At 41.1% G+C, this 18357-nt stretch overlaps 1 protein-coding gene and 1 long non-coding RNA gene across 3 annotated transcripts in view; one reads left to right on the forward strand and one right to left on the reverse strand.

The window, feature by feature from the left end:
* The window catches only part of sema4c (sema domain, immunoglobulin domain (Ig), transmembrane domain (TM) and short cytoplasmic domain, (semaphorin) 4C), a 114145-nt gene extending 105737 nt beyond the window's left edge, over positions 1 to 8408 (reverse strand). For both annotated transcript variants that reach the window (XM_031300580.2, XM_031300579.2), the window contains exon 1: positions 7856 to 8408. The gene's annotated coding sequence lies outside the window, so the exon portion shown is untranslated. The remainder of the gene's footprint in view (positions 1 to 7855) is intronic.
* The window catches only part of LOC118493852, a 210705-nt gene that overhangs the window by 183104 nt on the left and 9244 nt on the right, over positions 1 to 18357 (forward strand). Inside the window, exon 2 of the long non-coding RNA XR_004895885.1 lies at positions 16891 to 16896. This is a non-coding gene — a long non-coding RNA (uncharacterized LOC118493852). The remainder of the gene's footprint in view (positions 1 to 16890; positions 16897 to 18357) is intronic.

An 18357-nucleotide genomic window follows, 5' to 3' on the forward strand; every position in this document is an offset into this window, starting at 1 on the left:
TCATCACTTTTTTATGACATGGTTTTTACTGAGCCCAGCTCAATCACAAATAAGCAAGACAAATCCATTTAACCTCTCTGTGTCCTAATTTACATAAAAACTTGGATGGAAACCCAATTATTGATAGATGCATCCACAGAGAGCAGAGCAACATAGAGATAGATAGTAGGGAGAGACAGAGAGAGAGAGGCTGGCGGAGAGCAGATGGCCAATAGTGGTCAGCTAGTTACAAACAAGCGGGTCAGGACTCTCCTCCACCTCCATTCTACCACTCATAAATAATGCAGAGGACACTTGCCACCCAGACCATCCCCACCAAGCCTCTGCTGAGGACCTCCAGAGTCCCGTAAAGGCAGACAGAGAGTTTGCTGTGCAGTAGAAAAGCAGAGACCTTTATGTCATGGCGGGGAGCTATGAGTTACTCATCTGTTGCTTTATTTGTTTCAGACAACAGTGATTAGATTTGGCTGATGCTTCTCACCACTGCATTATGACATTTTTCAAATGACATTCATTAGCCCGACGGGGTGGAAATTACAGGTCAGAATGAAAAAGCTTTGATAAACACGTCCACATTTTGAGAGTGAAAAGATTTGGTGCCTCCAGTTCCAACGTGATATCATGACTTCGCGTAAACATACACGCCACTTTCCGTACGTTATCTGTACGCATTTTGAGCTATCCGCGTGTATGTCTACGCTGTATACAGCAGACGGCAGTCTGCAACATCATACATGCATACACATACACGCCACGTGGCACTTTCTAAAGCCACGTGGCATGTTATCGCGAGGCTACGTGTTATCGCGAGGCTACAGTTGCATTTAGGAAACGTCATACGCATACACAGTTAAAGAAACACGGGTTGGGTTTAGGAAAAGAAGAACTGGTTGGGATTAGGAAAAGAAGAAAGGGGTTGGGTTTAGGAAAATTAAAAACTTGGAGGCCAAACGGTGTTGATAAACACGCTAAAAAGAAAGTATGCGTCTTGATAACACGCCAATAATGGCATACGAATTGGCTCTTATACATACGCCACTTCATGAGATCAGTCTGCCAGTTTTATCTAGGGCTGGGTACTTCCATACTTGTCAGGTATCGAAAAATACCTTGTCATTCAAAACCAAATTTCAATACCTCAATCTCATAAGCATCATCAGTGAGCCAATAAGCTTGCAGCATGCTTGTGCCGAGATCTAATAATGCTGGTGATTGGCTGTCTAGTCTTACACGTCATCGAGGCATGCAGGAAAAACTCTACGTTACGCACAGAGACGGGGCTCACGTGTGTGTGTGTTGTATTTTGAGAGGCTTGACTACAGTGTGCATCACAAAGGTGAAAAGGGGATGAAACAAGAGTTGTACCACAACGTTGTCATTTTTTTTAAAGAAAATTGGTCAAATTGGTGCGAAAAAAGTATCGTTCAGGAACCGGTATCCAAGTCACGGTATCAGTATTGCTACCGCGACGGTTATTGAAAATCTTTTAACAACACCCAGCCCTAGTTGCACTTGCAGTACAGATTTGCCTCGAGGAACGTCACTATGCACCATATTGGATTTTCCACCAGCTGACTTTCCTGGAAACCCTTTTCCTCCCTCAGGGATTATTTATTTATTGATTGATTGCTCTAAAGGGGGGCTTCATCATTCATAGAGGGTGACAAATACTTATTACTGCCTTGTGTTCTATATGCTGAAAGTATTGCTTTTCTTTGGCAATAATGTTTCTTTTTTGACAATGTTGCCCAATAAAACTTCATTTAATTAAACTGAAGTGATTTCAAGAGAAAGCTGAGGGCTGCTTCCGAGGCTTTCAGAGTACTGGCACTACTATTAGAGCCACCAAAAAGGATTATACGACTTTTCCTCAATCCGAGCATAGTTTTCATTCACAATGGGCTGAATATGCACTCATCAGTTCAATTAATGTTGAGCTATATAAGTGGTAGTGCTTACACTTTGGCAATGCAAAAATGACCTCATTATGCTCGGATTGAGCCGAAACGAGCGAGAGAGAGGAAGAGGGAGACAATATGTGTGCGTAAGTTGGTGAGGGAGACAGAGGATGAAAGAGAGAGAGAGAGAGAGTGAGGAAGAGCTCAAAGGGAAGGGCTAAGTTGCAGAGGAGCAAAAAGCTCCTCGTCTCCGAAACAACTGCAATCACAGCTGCTGCCAAAACCCTCTGGATCCATCTTCAGTGCCTGATGGAAACTTCTCAGCAGACCTTAAAGCCACTGAGAGGGGGCTGGAGGTTGTGTAATATGTGTGTGTGTGTGTGTGTGTGTGTGTGTGTGTGTGTGTGCGCGCTTCGGCTTGTTTGTCTTCTATATTAATAGTGCCTTTTAACATCAATAAATTGTAGCCGCATCGACTTTAAGACATTAAACATTTCTGTAAATGAATGAGCCAGGAGGAGCAGGAAGTGCTCAAGGCACTGCAAATAAAAAAGACACGGGCAAATGAGGAAACATCATCACACGTCAGCAACACTTTGATAATACATATGTCGCATTTAGAAAAAATGCTGTACAGAAATATAACACATGCAAATTGGGAAAATTCACCACTCATGGGAAGCATAAAGAAACGGTGCCATGTCATTTCTCTGACGCTCCATTGTTCCGACCTCTCAATAACCCCAAAAAATTCCCTTTGGTCCTACAGCCCACTAGTCCGACGTCCACCACCATATTACGAATCCAACTATGGCCATACCAAGACCCGCCCTTTAATAGCATTTATTGGCCAGGCGTCCAAGCTTACGCAAGGTAACATAACCCCATTAGTTCAGGTCCTATCCCCTGACCAATCGGAGAGGAGCAAAGGAGCATCAGTTAGGAGGTTAGGAGGAGCAAGGTTAGGATAGCATCAGGAGCTATCCTAACCTTAACCACTCGAGGTCAAATGCCTAACCCCAACCAATCGAGCTGCTTCGTAGGGCGGGTCTTGGCATGGCCATAGTGGGATTCGTAATTTCGCCACCAAAGCGACGTCGGGCTAGTGGGCTGTAGGACCAAAGGGAATTTTTCGGGTTATTGAGAGTCAGAACAATGGAGCGTCGGAGAAATGGGCAGTCCCCAAAGAAACACCCGGCAAATACAGAAACACGATAGAGAAACACTGCAAATCATAAACTGTGTTGTAATTACATACATGCAGAGTCTGCAGGTTTTTAGCACGTAGAATGTGACAAAATATTGCATAACTCATAAGTCTATTATGCATAAATAGATAGATAAATAGATTTTTTTGTGTGCAGCTGACACATTGTACCACAGTGCAGTGCACAAATGGAATGGTGGTGTTACTCACAGTATTTAATCACTGGAAAAACATTTTACTTTCTCATTGTGAGGTTTAATTAGCTGTAACATTTCAAATCCTTTTTATAGATGCTCTTTGATGCGCCTAGTGTATCATTTCCTTAGTGCAAAATGTTTCAGCATGTTGATGTTTGTATGACGACCGCAAGACAATTGCTCTATAGCACATACTGTTTGCAATTAGACACAACAATACATATTGCATGTTTCTCGGGGTGGGGACACTGAAAACTGATGAAGATGTAAGGAATTAGAAAAAAATCAATGTTAAGTGTGGGACTAAAATCTCCAATAATATCAGGATCATGGAATCAGATTGTTAAATCTAAAACAAACGTTGTTAGTTTACTTCCCAACATCATTGGAAGGATGTAAACTTCAACCAATCAGGTTGTGTCCCCCAGAAACTTCAAACGTGTCGTCGTCACTCACTTTCTTTGTGTTGTGTACTCGCAGCGTTTCTCCATGTACTGTCAAATTGCGTAAAGTGTTGCTTAATCTTCTTGTGTTTTGTTAAATTGCAGCATGTTGGGCTATCTTATTGGCCACTGCAGAGTTCCTTCCTGGATTGATTTAGAGCACAAAGAAAGATTGCTTTAGGGCACAGAAGAAGTAGACGGTGCTGTTCTCGTAGAAGACGTAACACTATTTTTTTTAAATAGCAGATGGCGGAAGGGGAAAAAAGGTCAATGAAACAACCAAAGAAAAGCGGCCTTCCGACACATTTACTGTATCCCCTGCAGGAAAGGCAAAGAGAAAAAAGGCCACATCACAGGAGGTTAGGGAGGAAGGACAAGAAGCAACATCCTAGTTAGAGAAAGCAACAAAGTTCATGGTTTTTTGTTCTAATTTAAAAAAAAAAAAAAACTAAAACTAAAATGAAGCCCCTAGTTTTCTCATCAACTGTGATTATGGTAATTACAATATAACGTGTAACAATGTAATGGCCGTGTGTGCGAGTGTGACGCGAGACAGACTTCACGTTCCGGTGTCACTGTGTCATTTTTAGTCCACAGCTGTGCACATATCACACCTTCATTCAACACACACACACACACACACACATACACACACACACACACACACACACACACACCATTAACTAATATCTATATATAATGCAGGCACATACGCACAGAAAGCATGAAAACATAAGGTTTATATCACTTTGACCCTGCACCCTGCCAAAGTCCATTTACCATGAAGGTCTTGTAAACAAGCCTCTTCCCTTCCTTCTTCTCTAAACATCAGCCTGTCCAGCCTGGCCCTGCCTCCCGCTGTTTTTCTCCAGCGTGCACACACACACACACACACACACACACACACACACACACACACACACACACACACACACACACACGACCCATCTGCTTCTGCTCTCCAAACCTTGCATCTGGCCTGCCACGAACCATATCTCTGTTCATCACAGACACACATATAAACTCACATTTAAACACACATTTCAACAGACACACACACACACACACACACACACACACACTCACACTCACACACGAAAAAAAGCCTCTCTCACCATCAGAAGTACATTATTGTTAGCATATTCAGATCCATACGCTCTCACAACACCATAAACACAGAGTGAAAGGTCTGTGTGTGTGTGTGTGTGTGTGTGTGTGTGTGTGTGTGTGTGTTCCTGTATGCAAAGCTTTTGTGTTGCATTATCAGAAATCATTGCATTATCATGGGAGTTTACTGTGCATTCAGCTGCTCTCCATGTGGGCTACAGTACCCGTTGCATTGATGTGATGCATGTGACACAGAGATGACAATAAACACACACACACACACACACACACACACACACACACACACACACACACACACAAGCACACGGAGGAGACATCTGGTCCTGTGACGATGTAACGGCTATGATGCAATGTTGACCCTTGTGTCAAAACACTGTTTATGTCACACATGCACAAAGGTGGGCAAACACATGAATGACACAACTGATTGGTTGATTACTGTAATTGATTCATCAGCAACTCATTTTGATAAATGATTCATTGTTTGAATCACTTTTCAAATAACAATACCAAAACAAAATGTTTTTTTTCCAGCTACTCAAATGTCAAGATGTGCAGCTTTTATATCACAGTAAAAGAAACATCTTTGGTTTTGTTTGTTTTTTCTTTTTTTCTGACATTCTATAGAGAAAGCAATGAATTGATGATTAGTCTTTTATGAAAGTAATGCATGCATGCAGTTTGCTGCAGCCCTGTTGTGAAGTGGACGACAGCAGGAACACATTTAGGCTACAACGCAACACCCAGAGGGGACGTGAGCACACATAAATAACAGATACAAGTTGTACGAAATCCCACACTTGTCTAACTTGTATTCAAACATTGTAGAATATTAAAAAGAATATTAAAAAGCCACTAAGTGAAAGTGTGTAGTGTGTGTGAAGCTGCACAAGTGTGTGCCTGAATCCGACTGTAAAAGCATGCCTGTTTGCGTGTATGTATGAATGCATGCGGTCCTTTGTCTGCATGACTGTGTGCTGTTTAATTGTGTGCGTGTGTGTGAGGAGCATGAGGAGTGTGTGAGGGAAGATGGGAAGGAGGCTGGCTGTCAGGATGTGGAGTCCATTGTCTGTCCGACAATGAAGAGATCGAGTCGGCAGGAGTCCTGTGGCTCTTTCAATGGAGGCATTAACATCTGGGGCCAGAGGGCTGCAGCCTGTGTGTGTGTGTGTGTGTGTGTGTGTGTGTGTGTGTGTGTGTGTGTGTGTGTGTGTGTGTGTGTGCGCGTGTGTGTCTTTGTTGCAACTGCCCTGGATAAAACTGGATTTTCAAGGTTTTTTTTCTAACTGAGAATAATGCAGATGTAAGGAAGAATGCATTAAACAACCAATCTAGACTACCAGTCTTGTGTAATCATCTCTCCATATTTATATCAATGGGTATATCTACTCTTAAAGGTCTGTGAACTTCATTTTACAAATTAAAAGGTGAGCAAAGTGAATTTCGCTTGGATTATCCACCGCTTACATCTCTCTACACTGCAAATGTCAACTTGCGGCTCAAGTATATTACTTTCATTAATCTTTGCAAACGACACAGTGACACACACAAACACATCCAACCCCCACCAACCTTATGAAAAAGAAATCCTTTGACAAACTTTATGAGCAAATTACCCACATATTAAAAGCCGAAAGTGGATCCTGAAGCGCAATAACGCTCATATAAAGTCATCCTCCATCCCACATGGCAATAACATGACTCCACTTACTTCTCCCACAACCCTTACTGTCTTTATTTTGAAAGGCCATACTCCCCCTGTACAGTCTGGGAGTTAACTGCCAGTGGCACCATCCAGCTTGTAAAAAAAATAAAATAAAAAAAAGACCAGGAAAACTAGACAGACCCCCCACTTATCCTCCTAAACCACCACCTTTTTACACAAATCCTCCATCCAGTGTGGACGCCTGCCCTTCTCCTCCTCCTCAGTAATTACAATAATCACTCAACTGAAGCCAATACTTCATTAAGGCAAAAAAAATCAGAAGGGGGATAAGGAGGAAAAGTACTCCAAAGTACCAATATGTCAAGTCAGTGGATTATTGTCATCATAAGAGCTTCATGTCTGAGTGTCAGCTGAGCAAGCGGGAAATGGAAGCAGCAACTGTAGGGACTCATTATCATGGCACTGGAAGTGGATGAGGGCTGTCATAGCCTATATCTAACTATATGTGAAAATGAACTATTACTGTAAAATCTCTCTATAGGCTATGTTTTCAGTAAGATGCTCTACAACTCTAAAAGCATGCATCTACAGTATGTGAGCGCAGAATCCTTTGTATTTGCCACAACATCTCTATTAACTCTAAAAAAGTCTCTCTTCCAGCAGCCAACACAAGTCACAAACTAGCCTATAAGTTAGGGATATTAATGAAATATTATATTGATGCCATAGAAGATGCAAAACACTATCAAGTTAAGAAAGGTTCCTAAAAGTTCATTATAGAGCACCACAGACACTCCAGACATGGAAATATTACAAGCAAATAATAAAATATCAAATTATTTCCCCCTTGAAATGGTGCATAGATCTAACCATGGCATGTTACAGCACAATATATAATAAGTGTGATATTGTGGGCTACATATTACACGTTAAAGTTCCATTACTGGGCTGTGATTATGGAGCAGTGTTACTGTAGATACACAGACTACAGCATGGAGCCCGGAGTTGATTCCCTTCCAACTGCTCCTGACCGCAGTGCGCTGTGTTTACACTGCGCGTAATGGAGATAAAGTTGCATCACATTGAGCCCCTGAAAAGACAACCTACAACACCTAAAGGAGCCGTTTAGACATCGCATTGTATCTGGCGGCGTCCTATTTCCAAGAAAAAGCTGGCTTCATGGCAACAGTTGGAGATCCGGAGACTCCGGATCAGGATGCCTTCGCTTCCACCTCTGCTTCCTCCGTCTACTTTTCATCCAGCTGTCCTCGCAGCACTGCACCCACCATTACGACAAATAACGGCTATAAACTTACCTTATTATTACGGTGATGGTGGTGGTGATTACAGGCAACGCGTCCTGCGCTTTCCTCTCCGTCTCCCAGTCTTTCTCTGACGACAGATCCAGTATCCTTTTCTCCCTCCCTCTCTTCTTTCTCCGTTACCTCGGATTTTGTTTTTTTGAATTTGACTTATAAATTATTCCACATCCTCATCAATTTCAGATGAATTCGCCCGCGCCTTCTCTCTTCTCTCTTTTTAATTTCCTCTATCTTTTCTGTTTTTTAATGGTTGGACTATAAGGCAAATCCAGCCATATGATCCTGTCATTCAGTTTGTAACACAGAGGAACTGACTCTCCGCGCAACTCCCTCCCAAGGCTTTGTAACACGAAACCAGAGGAGGAGGAGGAGGAGGAGGAGGAGGAGGAGAAAAAGGGGTAAAAAAAAAAAAGAAAAGAAACCGTGAATTTAATCCACTATCTGGGACGAGCTATGTGAATCTATCCGCCTCTCTGCGCACAAGTTTCAGCAGTCCGTACCAAACAGACATAGGCTGCTGGAGTGGTCGTGGCACTGCGTTTCTGTGCCAATCTCCACTGGAAATGATGTGGTGTGTGTGTGTGTGTGTGTGTGTGTGTGTGTGTGTGTGTGTGTGTGTGTGTGTGTGTGTGTGTGTGTGTGTGTGTGTGTGGCGCTGCAGCGTGTGTGCGCCCCCCAGCCAACTCCTGCAGTACGCATCACAGCAGGGACCTGGGAGGATTTCAAAAAAGGCACACAAACAGGTCTCCGCCCATTAGCCTCTCGGAACAAGGGCCCCGGCGCAGACAGGGGCCCCCAGCAGCCATTACACTGCTTGATTAGTAACCGTTTCATTGTGTGGAAAGTGAAGGTCTGTTTTGGCAAAGTGCTTCCCAACCTGGGGTCTGACCCTAGGGGAGATTCTAGGATAGGAGCTTCACACACCCTGGCACCTTTTTAACGCAATTTTTTAAAAACGTTATTCTACTGTATTTACTGTGCATTTTAACATCACTTTGGAGTATTGTGGTAGAGGAAACACTGAATAATGTAACTAGAAATTATTATTTGTTGGATACTTATCTATGTAAAAGCAGACATTTTAAATGCAGTATCAATAACTTTTGAAAATTAACGATTTATTTTGACTAATGGCTGACAAGCACTATTTTCAAAAAATGGCTCAGAATGTTTTTCTGAGTGATCCAGGCATCTAGATTCTGGGTTTAGTTTCACGATGCTGTGATATTCCTAGAGCAGAACTCCTTAGCTCACGATAGATTAACAGAATATTTTTTAGCAATTTTTTTGGGGGTGCCGGGATCAAGTTTAGGGGTGCAGCACCCTCAAAAAAGGGCTAAATTCGGCTGTGGTCTGACCTGAGTCACCCAGAGGGTTTTTATAACGGGGCTGGGCTGGCGAGCAGGTTGGCTGTTAAAGAGCCCATTGTTAGACTAGAGGGTCTGGTTTTTCATCCAGTGAGCAAGGCGTCAGCTCTAAACCCGCTCTGATCTCCCTCTGCGGCAGAGAAAATGTTCCAGAAGAGATCAATAGGCTACACTATTAATACAGCATTATTATTATCGCACCGAGCTGAGTAAAATGCAATAGTTCAAGAGTAAAATAATCTGTTGTTTTTTTAGTCTTTGATCTCATTTCAGATGAAGCTTTTCACCAAGTGTTTGTTCTTCGTCTATTCTATTCATAATTTTCATTAATTCATAATTCATTCATAATTCAAATAACCTGTATAAGGTATGTTCATTGATTGTTTTAAAAACTTGAATTGCTACTTATCTGCTGCTATCATTATAAATGCTCGGTCCCATAAGAAGAGGCCAAATATATACAAAAACCAGTCAGTATTTGGTGTTAGGGTTAGGGTTCATCCGTGAAGAGAACACCAATCCAAAATGCCAGATGCCATCGAATGTGAGCATTTGCCCACTCAAGTCGGTTACGACGACGAACTGCAGTCAGGTCGAGAGAGAGAGAGAGAGAGAGAGAGAGAGAGAGAGAGAGAGAGAGAGAGAGGCATGAACCCTAACCTAACTCTAACCATAACACCAGATACTGACACCCCCCCCAGCCTAAGGCACACCTGTGCAATAATCCTGCTGTCTAATCAGCATCTTGATATGCCACACCTGTGAGGTGGATGGATTATCTCGGCTCACTAACACAGATTTAGACAGATTCGTGAACAATATTTGAGAGAAATAGGCCTTTTGTGTACATAGAAAAAGTCTGAGATCTTTGAGTTCGGCTCATGAAAAATGGGGGCAAAAACAAAAGTGTTGTGTTTATAATTTTGTTCAGTGTATGATATCAGTGGTGAGATCTTTTACTCGTAAACGCAGCAATATCACACTGTTAAAATACTCCATTACAGGTTAAAGTCATGATTACAGAAGATTACAGCCATGCTGTATAGTGCCAACTTCTGAAAAAACAACGCTGTAGCCTAGTTTATTCTCTCCAAACCAGTGACATCCCTGCTTGATATATTTGCTAATAAACGTAAACCCTCCTCTGCTCAGACTGATTGCTCTGCATTCACCGTCACTTGCTCCACCACACACTCCCCAGACACGGTCTCACACACACACACACACACACACACACACACACACACACACAAACACACACACACACACACACACACACACACACACACACACACAACCTATCTGCTTCTACTACTCTTATAACAAAGGATTAGTAAACAGTAGAAAGCAGCATGGAGGCCAGTGTAAATGTTACAGTGGTTCTTTCTTTTTTATATCTGTTACTTATTCAGTCTCTTATTCAAACTCAGTGCCAACTGATTTAATATTTGAGCGGTGCTTGGGCGGATACGGACAGGAATTTGTGGCCAAGATGACAGAAGTTACCAACGGAGGCGATATGCATCATAGCGTCACGCCGGAAATCAGCGCATCTACCCGGGTGTCCTGTTTCCATCACTGCCAATCGGAGCAGGAGCCGATAAATACCCGTGCCTACTGCAGAGTCATTGGAATGCTGACTGTAACCTTTTCCACTGCAGACAAAAGACAGATCTCAGCAGGTGTAAGTAAGTTTGTTAGCCAGTGGGAAAGGGGTATTAGCTGCTGGCTGAGACAAAGCAGCCCCTGCTCTCCACACCACGGCACAGGGAGAGGACAAGAGGAGGGACTGACTCCGACTGATGTCTGTCTGTGTTCTTCATTCTTTCTCAACTTCACTCACTATTTTGATGTCAGGAATATTATTTATTTAACTGACATTTTAGATTTTTGTCTCTGGTGATATTATATTGTGACTTTGCTGCTGTAAACTTTACTGTTGCTGCTCTAGAAACAACATTTGGTTGTATTTGAAATATAAATACAGTCTATAATCTAATTAGCCTGGCTCCACCCTCCTACGTACTTCCGCTCAATTTCCATTTTCCTTCAGTACTCCGTCTGGGTTTGTGGTATATGTCGGTACACGATCCGTTCTGCCTGCACGATCCGTTCTGCACATGCGCAAGATAATACTGTTTTACGTATCCATACGACCTGCACGATCTGTTCCACGCTAGCCTATGGCTAGCCTCCACCGGGAAGCTAACGTTAGTTTAGCTAACAGCTAATTCGGCTAACCGCTAGCTGACATCTAGATTCAGTCTAAAATAACGTTAACTCAAACGTAATGGGAAAAGCAGGCTACAGCTAAATTAAGACTTCACAGTAATAACAATAAAGACAAGTATTGAGTGATTGTATTTTAAATGAGCACAAGTAAAGTAGAACTGACGTAACAGCTGTTATATATGTTAGGTGTTTGTTATATATGTCAACGTTTATTTTCAAGTTTTATTTTGAGGGTCTTTTAAAGTTATTACATGCTGTCTCAGCTAGCAGTTAGCCGAATTAGCTGTTAGCTAAACTAACGTTAGCTTGGCTGTCGACCGGAAGCGTGGAACAGATCGTGCAGTGTCGTAAATCCTCGTACAACCGCGCATGCGCGAACATTTTGCGCATGTGCAGAACGGATCGTGCAGGCAGAACGGATCGTGTACCGACAGTATATTCGCAGGTTTTCTCCGGCCAAATATTTGGCGGTCCAAACAGCGAACAGAGGGAGTGGCTGAGAACGATGACGTTGAGGACATGCGCTAGAAAGATGCGAGCGAAGCCATTCGGTCAATTGTGGCAGCAACGCTGCCGAATATCCAGAAGTTAAAGACCAAGCAAGAACAATCTTTGCTGAGTTTTGTTGGTGGCCATGATGTTGTGGCCCTCCTCCCCCACGGGGTTCGGGAAAAGTTAGATTTTCCAGCTCGCTCCGTTAGTGGTGAAGGAGTTGGCTAAGGCTAAGGCTGATGCTAATGCTAAATATAAGCCGATTGTTGTCGGTCTCCCCTCTTGCATGACATACGTCACGACCAAACGTTAGTGATTGGTTATGGCAGATCCAGAGTGGCTCTGGGCAGATCCAATAGTTTTAAACTTCAATAGAGTACCCGCCTTCAAGGAAGTTAACACTTGTCAATGGAGAGAGGCCAGACTCTCTGTACAAATGAAATGTACCAGAGTCTGCTAGGACCAGGCTACAATCTAATCACATGTCCAATTTATTCTTTATTTTTTTTTAAATATTTGGCCATAATTCAACACATTGACCATATATGGTAGTCTTGTTTCTTAAAGCCCCCCTCCACTCAACATGTGTTTTGGTTTTTGTTAAATCTCTTGGATGTTTAAGCTTCACTGTGCAAAGTTTTTACACTAGAAGGCTGTTTTCACTTTCATTTGCTGAAGAAGGAAATTTCCACATTAAATCTCAGTTTAACATGTGTAGCTGTAGGCAGATGTTGTGACATCACAACTAGTGTGGTTCATGGTCCAGTATACAACTTACACATGTTTGGAACTTTGAAGCCTCCAGTGCACACTGAGAAAGGAATTTTTAGCAAATTTTTCAACAAGGGAGAAGAAGTAGATGTGATTTCAAGAATTCTTTTAATAGGTAATTGCACTTCTTTTGTGGGAAAACCAAATCAGACACAAATTAATAACCAAATCTGAGTATCTTGTGTCTTCAAAACTCTAACCCTAACCCCTTGGCTATCCACTAAGACACAAGACACAATGATTGTATTTTCACATTTCCATGTTTTAAAGGTCTGGCCTGTTACTCAAGAGCAGTTTGCAGTTCATTGTCCTGACTGAGAACAAACAACAGGGAGAATTAGTTTTTTTAACATCAACTCTGAGATTAATATCCACTCTACTCTTGAGCCAAAGTCACTCTACTACAGTATATGCAATCACATTGGGAAGCAAGCCACCAATCATGTACACAACATCGCTCATGTTGTATATATTGCTTAATACTCTTAAAGTGGTACTCCAGTGATTTAGTATTGCACTTATACATTTGGTGGACAAATAGAGCATGTATTAAAAAATAGAATGGTCTAAATCAGAGGGGTCCAAGTTCTTCCAAAACTTAATCTGGATGGAGGGCTGTGGGGCACAAATAAATGTTGATGTTATGTGAAATTATATCAGAGCAGCATAGCGTAGCGTAGTATGAGGATTTATTACTGTATTGTTTTATGTATCTATTTAATGTTTGTATGGTTTGTGATGATTGATGCTTGACCTGCTGCCACTTGCTCACCCCTTGGGACCACAACGGAAATAAGCCTCAGGGCTTTATTGTGTTATCCTTACTTTGTTTTGTTTTTAATGTATGGTGCATAGTTGTATCGTATTTTATAATGAAATGGGCAAATAAAATCAATCAATCAATCAATCAAGCAGAGGCTGAAATATAATGACTTATAGTCCCTTGTATGGGCCAAGCTACAAAACACTGAATCCTACATTTCCCATAATGCAATTTAATTTAATACCCCCCCTTGCTTCCTAAATGTCTTCCAAACTCCACATGTTGAGTTTGTAACTTAGGCTTTCTGTTTAAAATGTTGGGTATCAAAGCCCAGGCCTAGATAACCCCGATGATGTCATCAGGGTTATCTTTTCAGACTTTAAAAAAGCTTCCTCCAGAGTCACTGAAGACATTACACAACTGTTTTTTACAGGCTAAGTACATGTGAGCTGTACTAAATGTGTGAAATCGGTGGAACGCACCTTTAACAACTAACTGTATAACAACATTGGTATTGTGGAAGCAGTGGAAACATTGTAGAACACAAAGTGAAACATAATAACGCCAGGAACAATGCAAAAACACATCAAATTAGAAATCTTTTCATCCATTTGTTGCCCCGTGGCATGCTGGGAGGATTCCCTTCAGACCTACATTGGGATATTTCAATGCCAACTCATACAAACTACTAAGTTTAGGTTGCCTACAAGAATAAATAAATCATTGTGAACTGTTGGAATACAAAACATACAGTAAGTGAACAACAGCATACGTTTTCAGTGTTTTTATTGATCGTGCTCAGAATAACTGCTAAACATTGTGATTTCCCTTGCGGGATTAATAAAGTATAAATTATTATTATTATTATTATTATTATTATTATTATTATTATTATTATTATTATTTTGAATGTGCAGTCTCTACAGAAGCGGCTAAATATCTGATATAAAATTAATAATCCTGAGCAGACGAGACAAAAACATGAAAGAACACACAAGACATGGGATTATGATCCAAAGATTAAGTGTGCAGATTAGAAGGCAAATATTAGAATGATAATCTCTATGGATTAGCATAGAAAATATTGCACATTCTTTTTGGTTTTATATGGTAAGTATTGATGCAGCATGGGGCCTTTTAAGACCAGCACAAATCAATAAACTAAGGCTGACATCGGCTGTCTCCCAAAAACAAAACATCTTCCAAATATCTTGCTACATTCAGCACTTCAATTCCTGTTGACTGCCGTCTGTAAATGTGTGTCTAGCGCAGACTGAATTTACATGCTGCGTGATGGAAACGCTGTAAAGATAGTTGCCCAAATCCTCACGCAGACAGATTACCAAATAAACAATACTGAATTATAATGCTCATAATCTCACACACACACACACACACACACACACACACACACACACACACACACACACACACACACACACATCACGTTGTAGACGCTCTGGCACAGATATGTTTGGTTTGAGAGTTAATGAGTTTGGATTCAGGACACTAATTTGGAGTCAGACTCTCATTCCGCAGTGTGTTAAAAACAGCTCAGTGATGAAAAGGAGAAGTAGCACGGCCTCAGGCCACATCAAGAGACACTGTTGAGAAAATGTGGGTTTCATGCTAGAAAGTCGTGCTTAGTATGGTGGATATGGCCTTCTAGGAATTCAAATAAAAAGACAAGATTCGTAAACTAGGAAACCTAAGTAGACCTTGACCTCCCCTCTGTCAATAACATTTTAAAAATGAAACACTATGATTAAAATTAATTTACTGGGATTATTATCACCCAAGGTTGGATAAAATAGACTTGAGCTGTATTATGTGAAGCAGTCATGTGTGAAGTTCCATTCCTGCCCTCAAATTCAATCTGTTATTGATGTACTGTGCAGCCTATTCAGCAGACACTGTGGAATAAATAAGAGTTTCAGTGTACCGAACAACTTTATATGGGTTTTTTACTTGTTCTCTTACTCAATTTCCTGTATGCTGAGCCAGTTTCATGGCCCCCAGGCCTGTGAAAGCCACTCGAATCTTACTTTAGAAATCAATGCTGCTGATCGGACAATATTGCAGTCTCTCTGCCATGCTTGGAATCTTTACATTTGTACAAGAAGCAACTCCAGCTTCTGTTTTTTAGATCATATATCAAGACAATATTCACAGCACATTCAAAGTTTGTTTGGCTGTCCCCCCCCCCCAACCTTTAAAAATGTATCACGTTTTATGGTAAACTGCACTGCAATTTAGTTCACACCTCCACTCCAATGGGAGTTTTTAATCCCCATTTTGGTTTTAATGTTCGAACACCTGCAGTGGGTGTGAAGGAGCACTCAATTTGTCAGCGTTTTTGTTTATCAGTCAATGTACAGCCGTCAACACATTGAAAGCGAAAACTTACTCGCATGCAGCAGTGCCATTGCTTTGAGCAGAAGGCCTTGAGAGTGTGAAAGCATAAATTATAGACTAATGGCTGACGGAGCGGCAGAGAAAGATAGCGGCGGATACCGAGTCAGCAGCTCGGAGCTCTCGCTTACTCTGTTTTTTTCACAGCATCTGATAAACAATAACAAGGATATGCGAGTAATTACAGCATCCCATTAGCATGTTTTTTTTTAATTTATTTTTTTAGAAATTAATATGAGAGGATAAAAAGATTCAAATCTGCATTTTGCTTTAGAAGAGCTTCAATAGATCATTTTAGGATTATAAAATCTTGAAAAAAAACAGGTTTCTTTAGTCTGTATGACTTCTGACTGCAGTGAGTTCTATATAATCCAATGTGCTAAATTGCGGCCTAATATTAGGGCTGGGCAACATATCGATATTATACTGACATCGACATGACACAAGTGTTGTCATTTCCTGGTTTTAAAGGCTGCATTACAGTACACTGATGCAGTTTTCTGAATTTTTATTATTTGTCTTTACCCACTTAGTCATTGTATCCACATTATTAATGATTATTCATCGAAACTCTCATTGTGTCAATATTTAGTGAAAGCACCAATTGTCAACCTACAATATCGCCGCAATGTCGACATTGATGTATTTGATCAAGAATATCGTGGTATTTGATTTTTTTCCATACGTCCCAGCTCTACCCTCTATATGGACCAATGAGACTCTATTAACCCCCCCTTACCAACAGACCACACAAATCTAAGTGTGAATACGTGACCGCTTGCAGCACAGGGGACCGCCCTCGCTCCATTTCTCCTCATCTTCTACACATCAGACATCAGCCGCGACACAGGAAACCGCCATTTATTATTTCTCTCTGATGACTCAGTCATTGTCGGATGCATCACTGATGGAGAAGAGGGTGAAAACATGAAGCTGATAGACGATTTATTTTCAGCGTTTCCTCCAAATCTAATGCAAACAAGGCCGGGGAGCTGGTGGTGGGTACTGTGTGTTTCACTTACTTTTTATTGACTCCTTTTCACTTTATGATCCGTGTAAATCCCCACAATCACAGGCTGATGCACATACCTGTTACGTAAACAACGTAAAGGGATATTCCACCGTTGGGAAGATTAATATATCTTTAAATTGGGTCACTTATGTAGTAGAAATGTGAAATTATTTTAGAAATTGGTGGCTTCTAGGCCGAGAAAAGCCAGAAAATGTGTTTTTGGCTCATGTGGATGAAAGACACCAAATCCCAGAATGCACTTGCTTCGCTGCTTTAGAGTATACTCCCAAGCCACGCCTACCGTTTACAGACAGACAGTGAGACAGTCAACTCAACTGAAGTGTGTTTTATTGTCATTTCAACCATATACACGAAACAACGTTTCACCGTGGCTCAAGTGGTTACACAATTAAAATATATAAAAACGACATTATATAAAAACAACATTTTTTGAAACAAATTCAAGTTCTGAATGAATCCCAGGATACATCTTTTGGTTATATCACTGTTATGTGAGCCAGATAATGTAATAACACGGGTACACAGCCTATGAACACAACGCCTCTTTATTATCAAAAAAATATGTAATCCGACCAATAATCATTTTTTTGATTACAATTTGGCATATCTAAACAAAATCAACGATTACCAGTCATACGCCTTAAGACCTTAGCTAACGTTAGCAATTAATTGCGGTTAAACAAATACACCGCGATTATGTAAAAAAATTGACAACTAGACAATTATGTAATAATTGTTACAGGCCTAGATATACATTGATTCTACAGATCAGAGGATCATTCTTGCCAATTCAGCAGATCAGCAGATGGATTTAATAGTAGTTTAGCTTTTGTTTTTGTACTGAAAACATACCTGCTCTCACACAGTCCTCCGGTTGGTGTGGTCCATAGGGAGAGGAGGATGATGGCCGAACACCATCATCACAGACATCTCCCAGCCCCTACATGGAAGTCCTTGAGGTGTATAATCTTGTTTTCAAAAGGGTCCCCAACAAACACTCTAAAACACTCTACAGCACACAAAAAAAACAAAAGAGAGAGAGAGAGAGAGAGAGAGAGAGAGAGAGAGAGAGAGAGAGAGAGAGAGAGAGAGAGAGAGAGAGTGGTACAACCTACAAGAGTAGACACAAACAAATGAACAATGATCAGTCTCTAAATAGAGAGAGGAACATTGATGGCATAACTAAAAACATAGGCAATCGGTTTTAACATGAGAAAGAAAAAAACTTTTTGAAATAAGCATAAGCATATTTTTTTACCAACTCGATTAGATACAGGTAGCACAATATAGAGGATCTCATCAGAGCTCCTTAGTGAGTAATTTGACACTAAGGATAGTTAAAGTTAATGCATTTAAAAATAAATTGGCACCAGTGAAATAAACATATCATATCAAGAGGGAGCCATCCGAGCATGTTGTTTAAGTT

This window comes from Sander lucioperca, chromosome 2 (assembly GCF_008315115.2).
Source record: "Sander lucioperca isolate FBNREF2018 chromosome 2, SLUC_FBN_1.2, whole genome shotgun sequence".
Lineage (NCBI taxonomy): Eukaryota > Metazoa > Chordata > Actinopteri > Perciformes > Percidae > Sander > Sander lucioperca.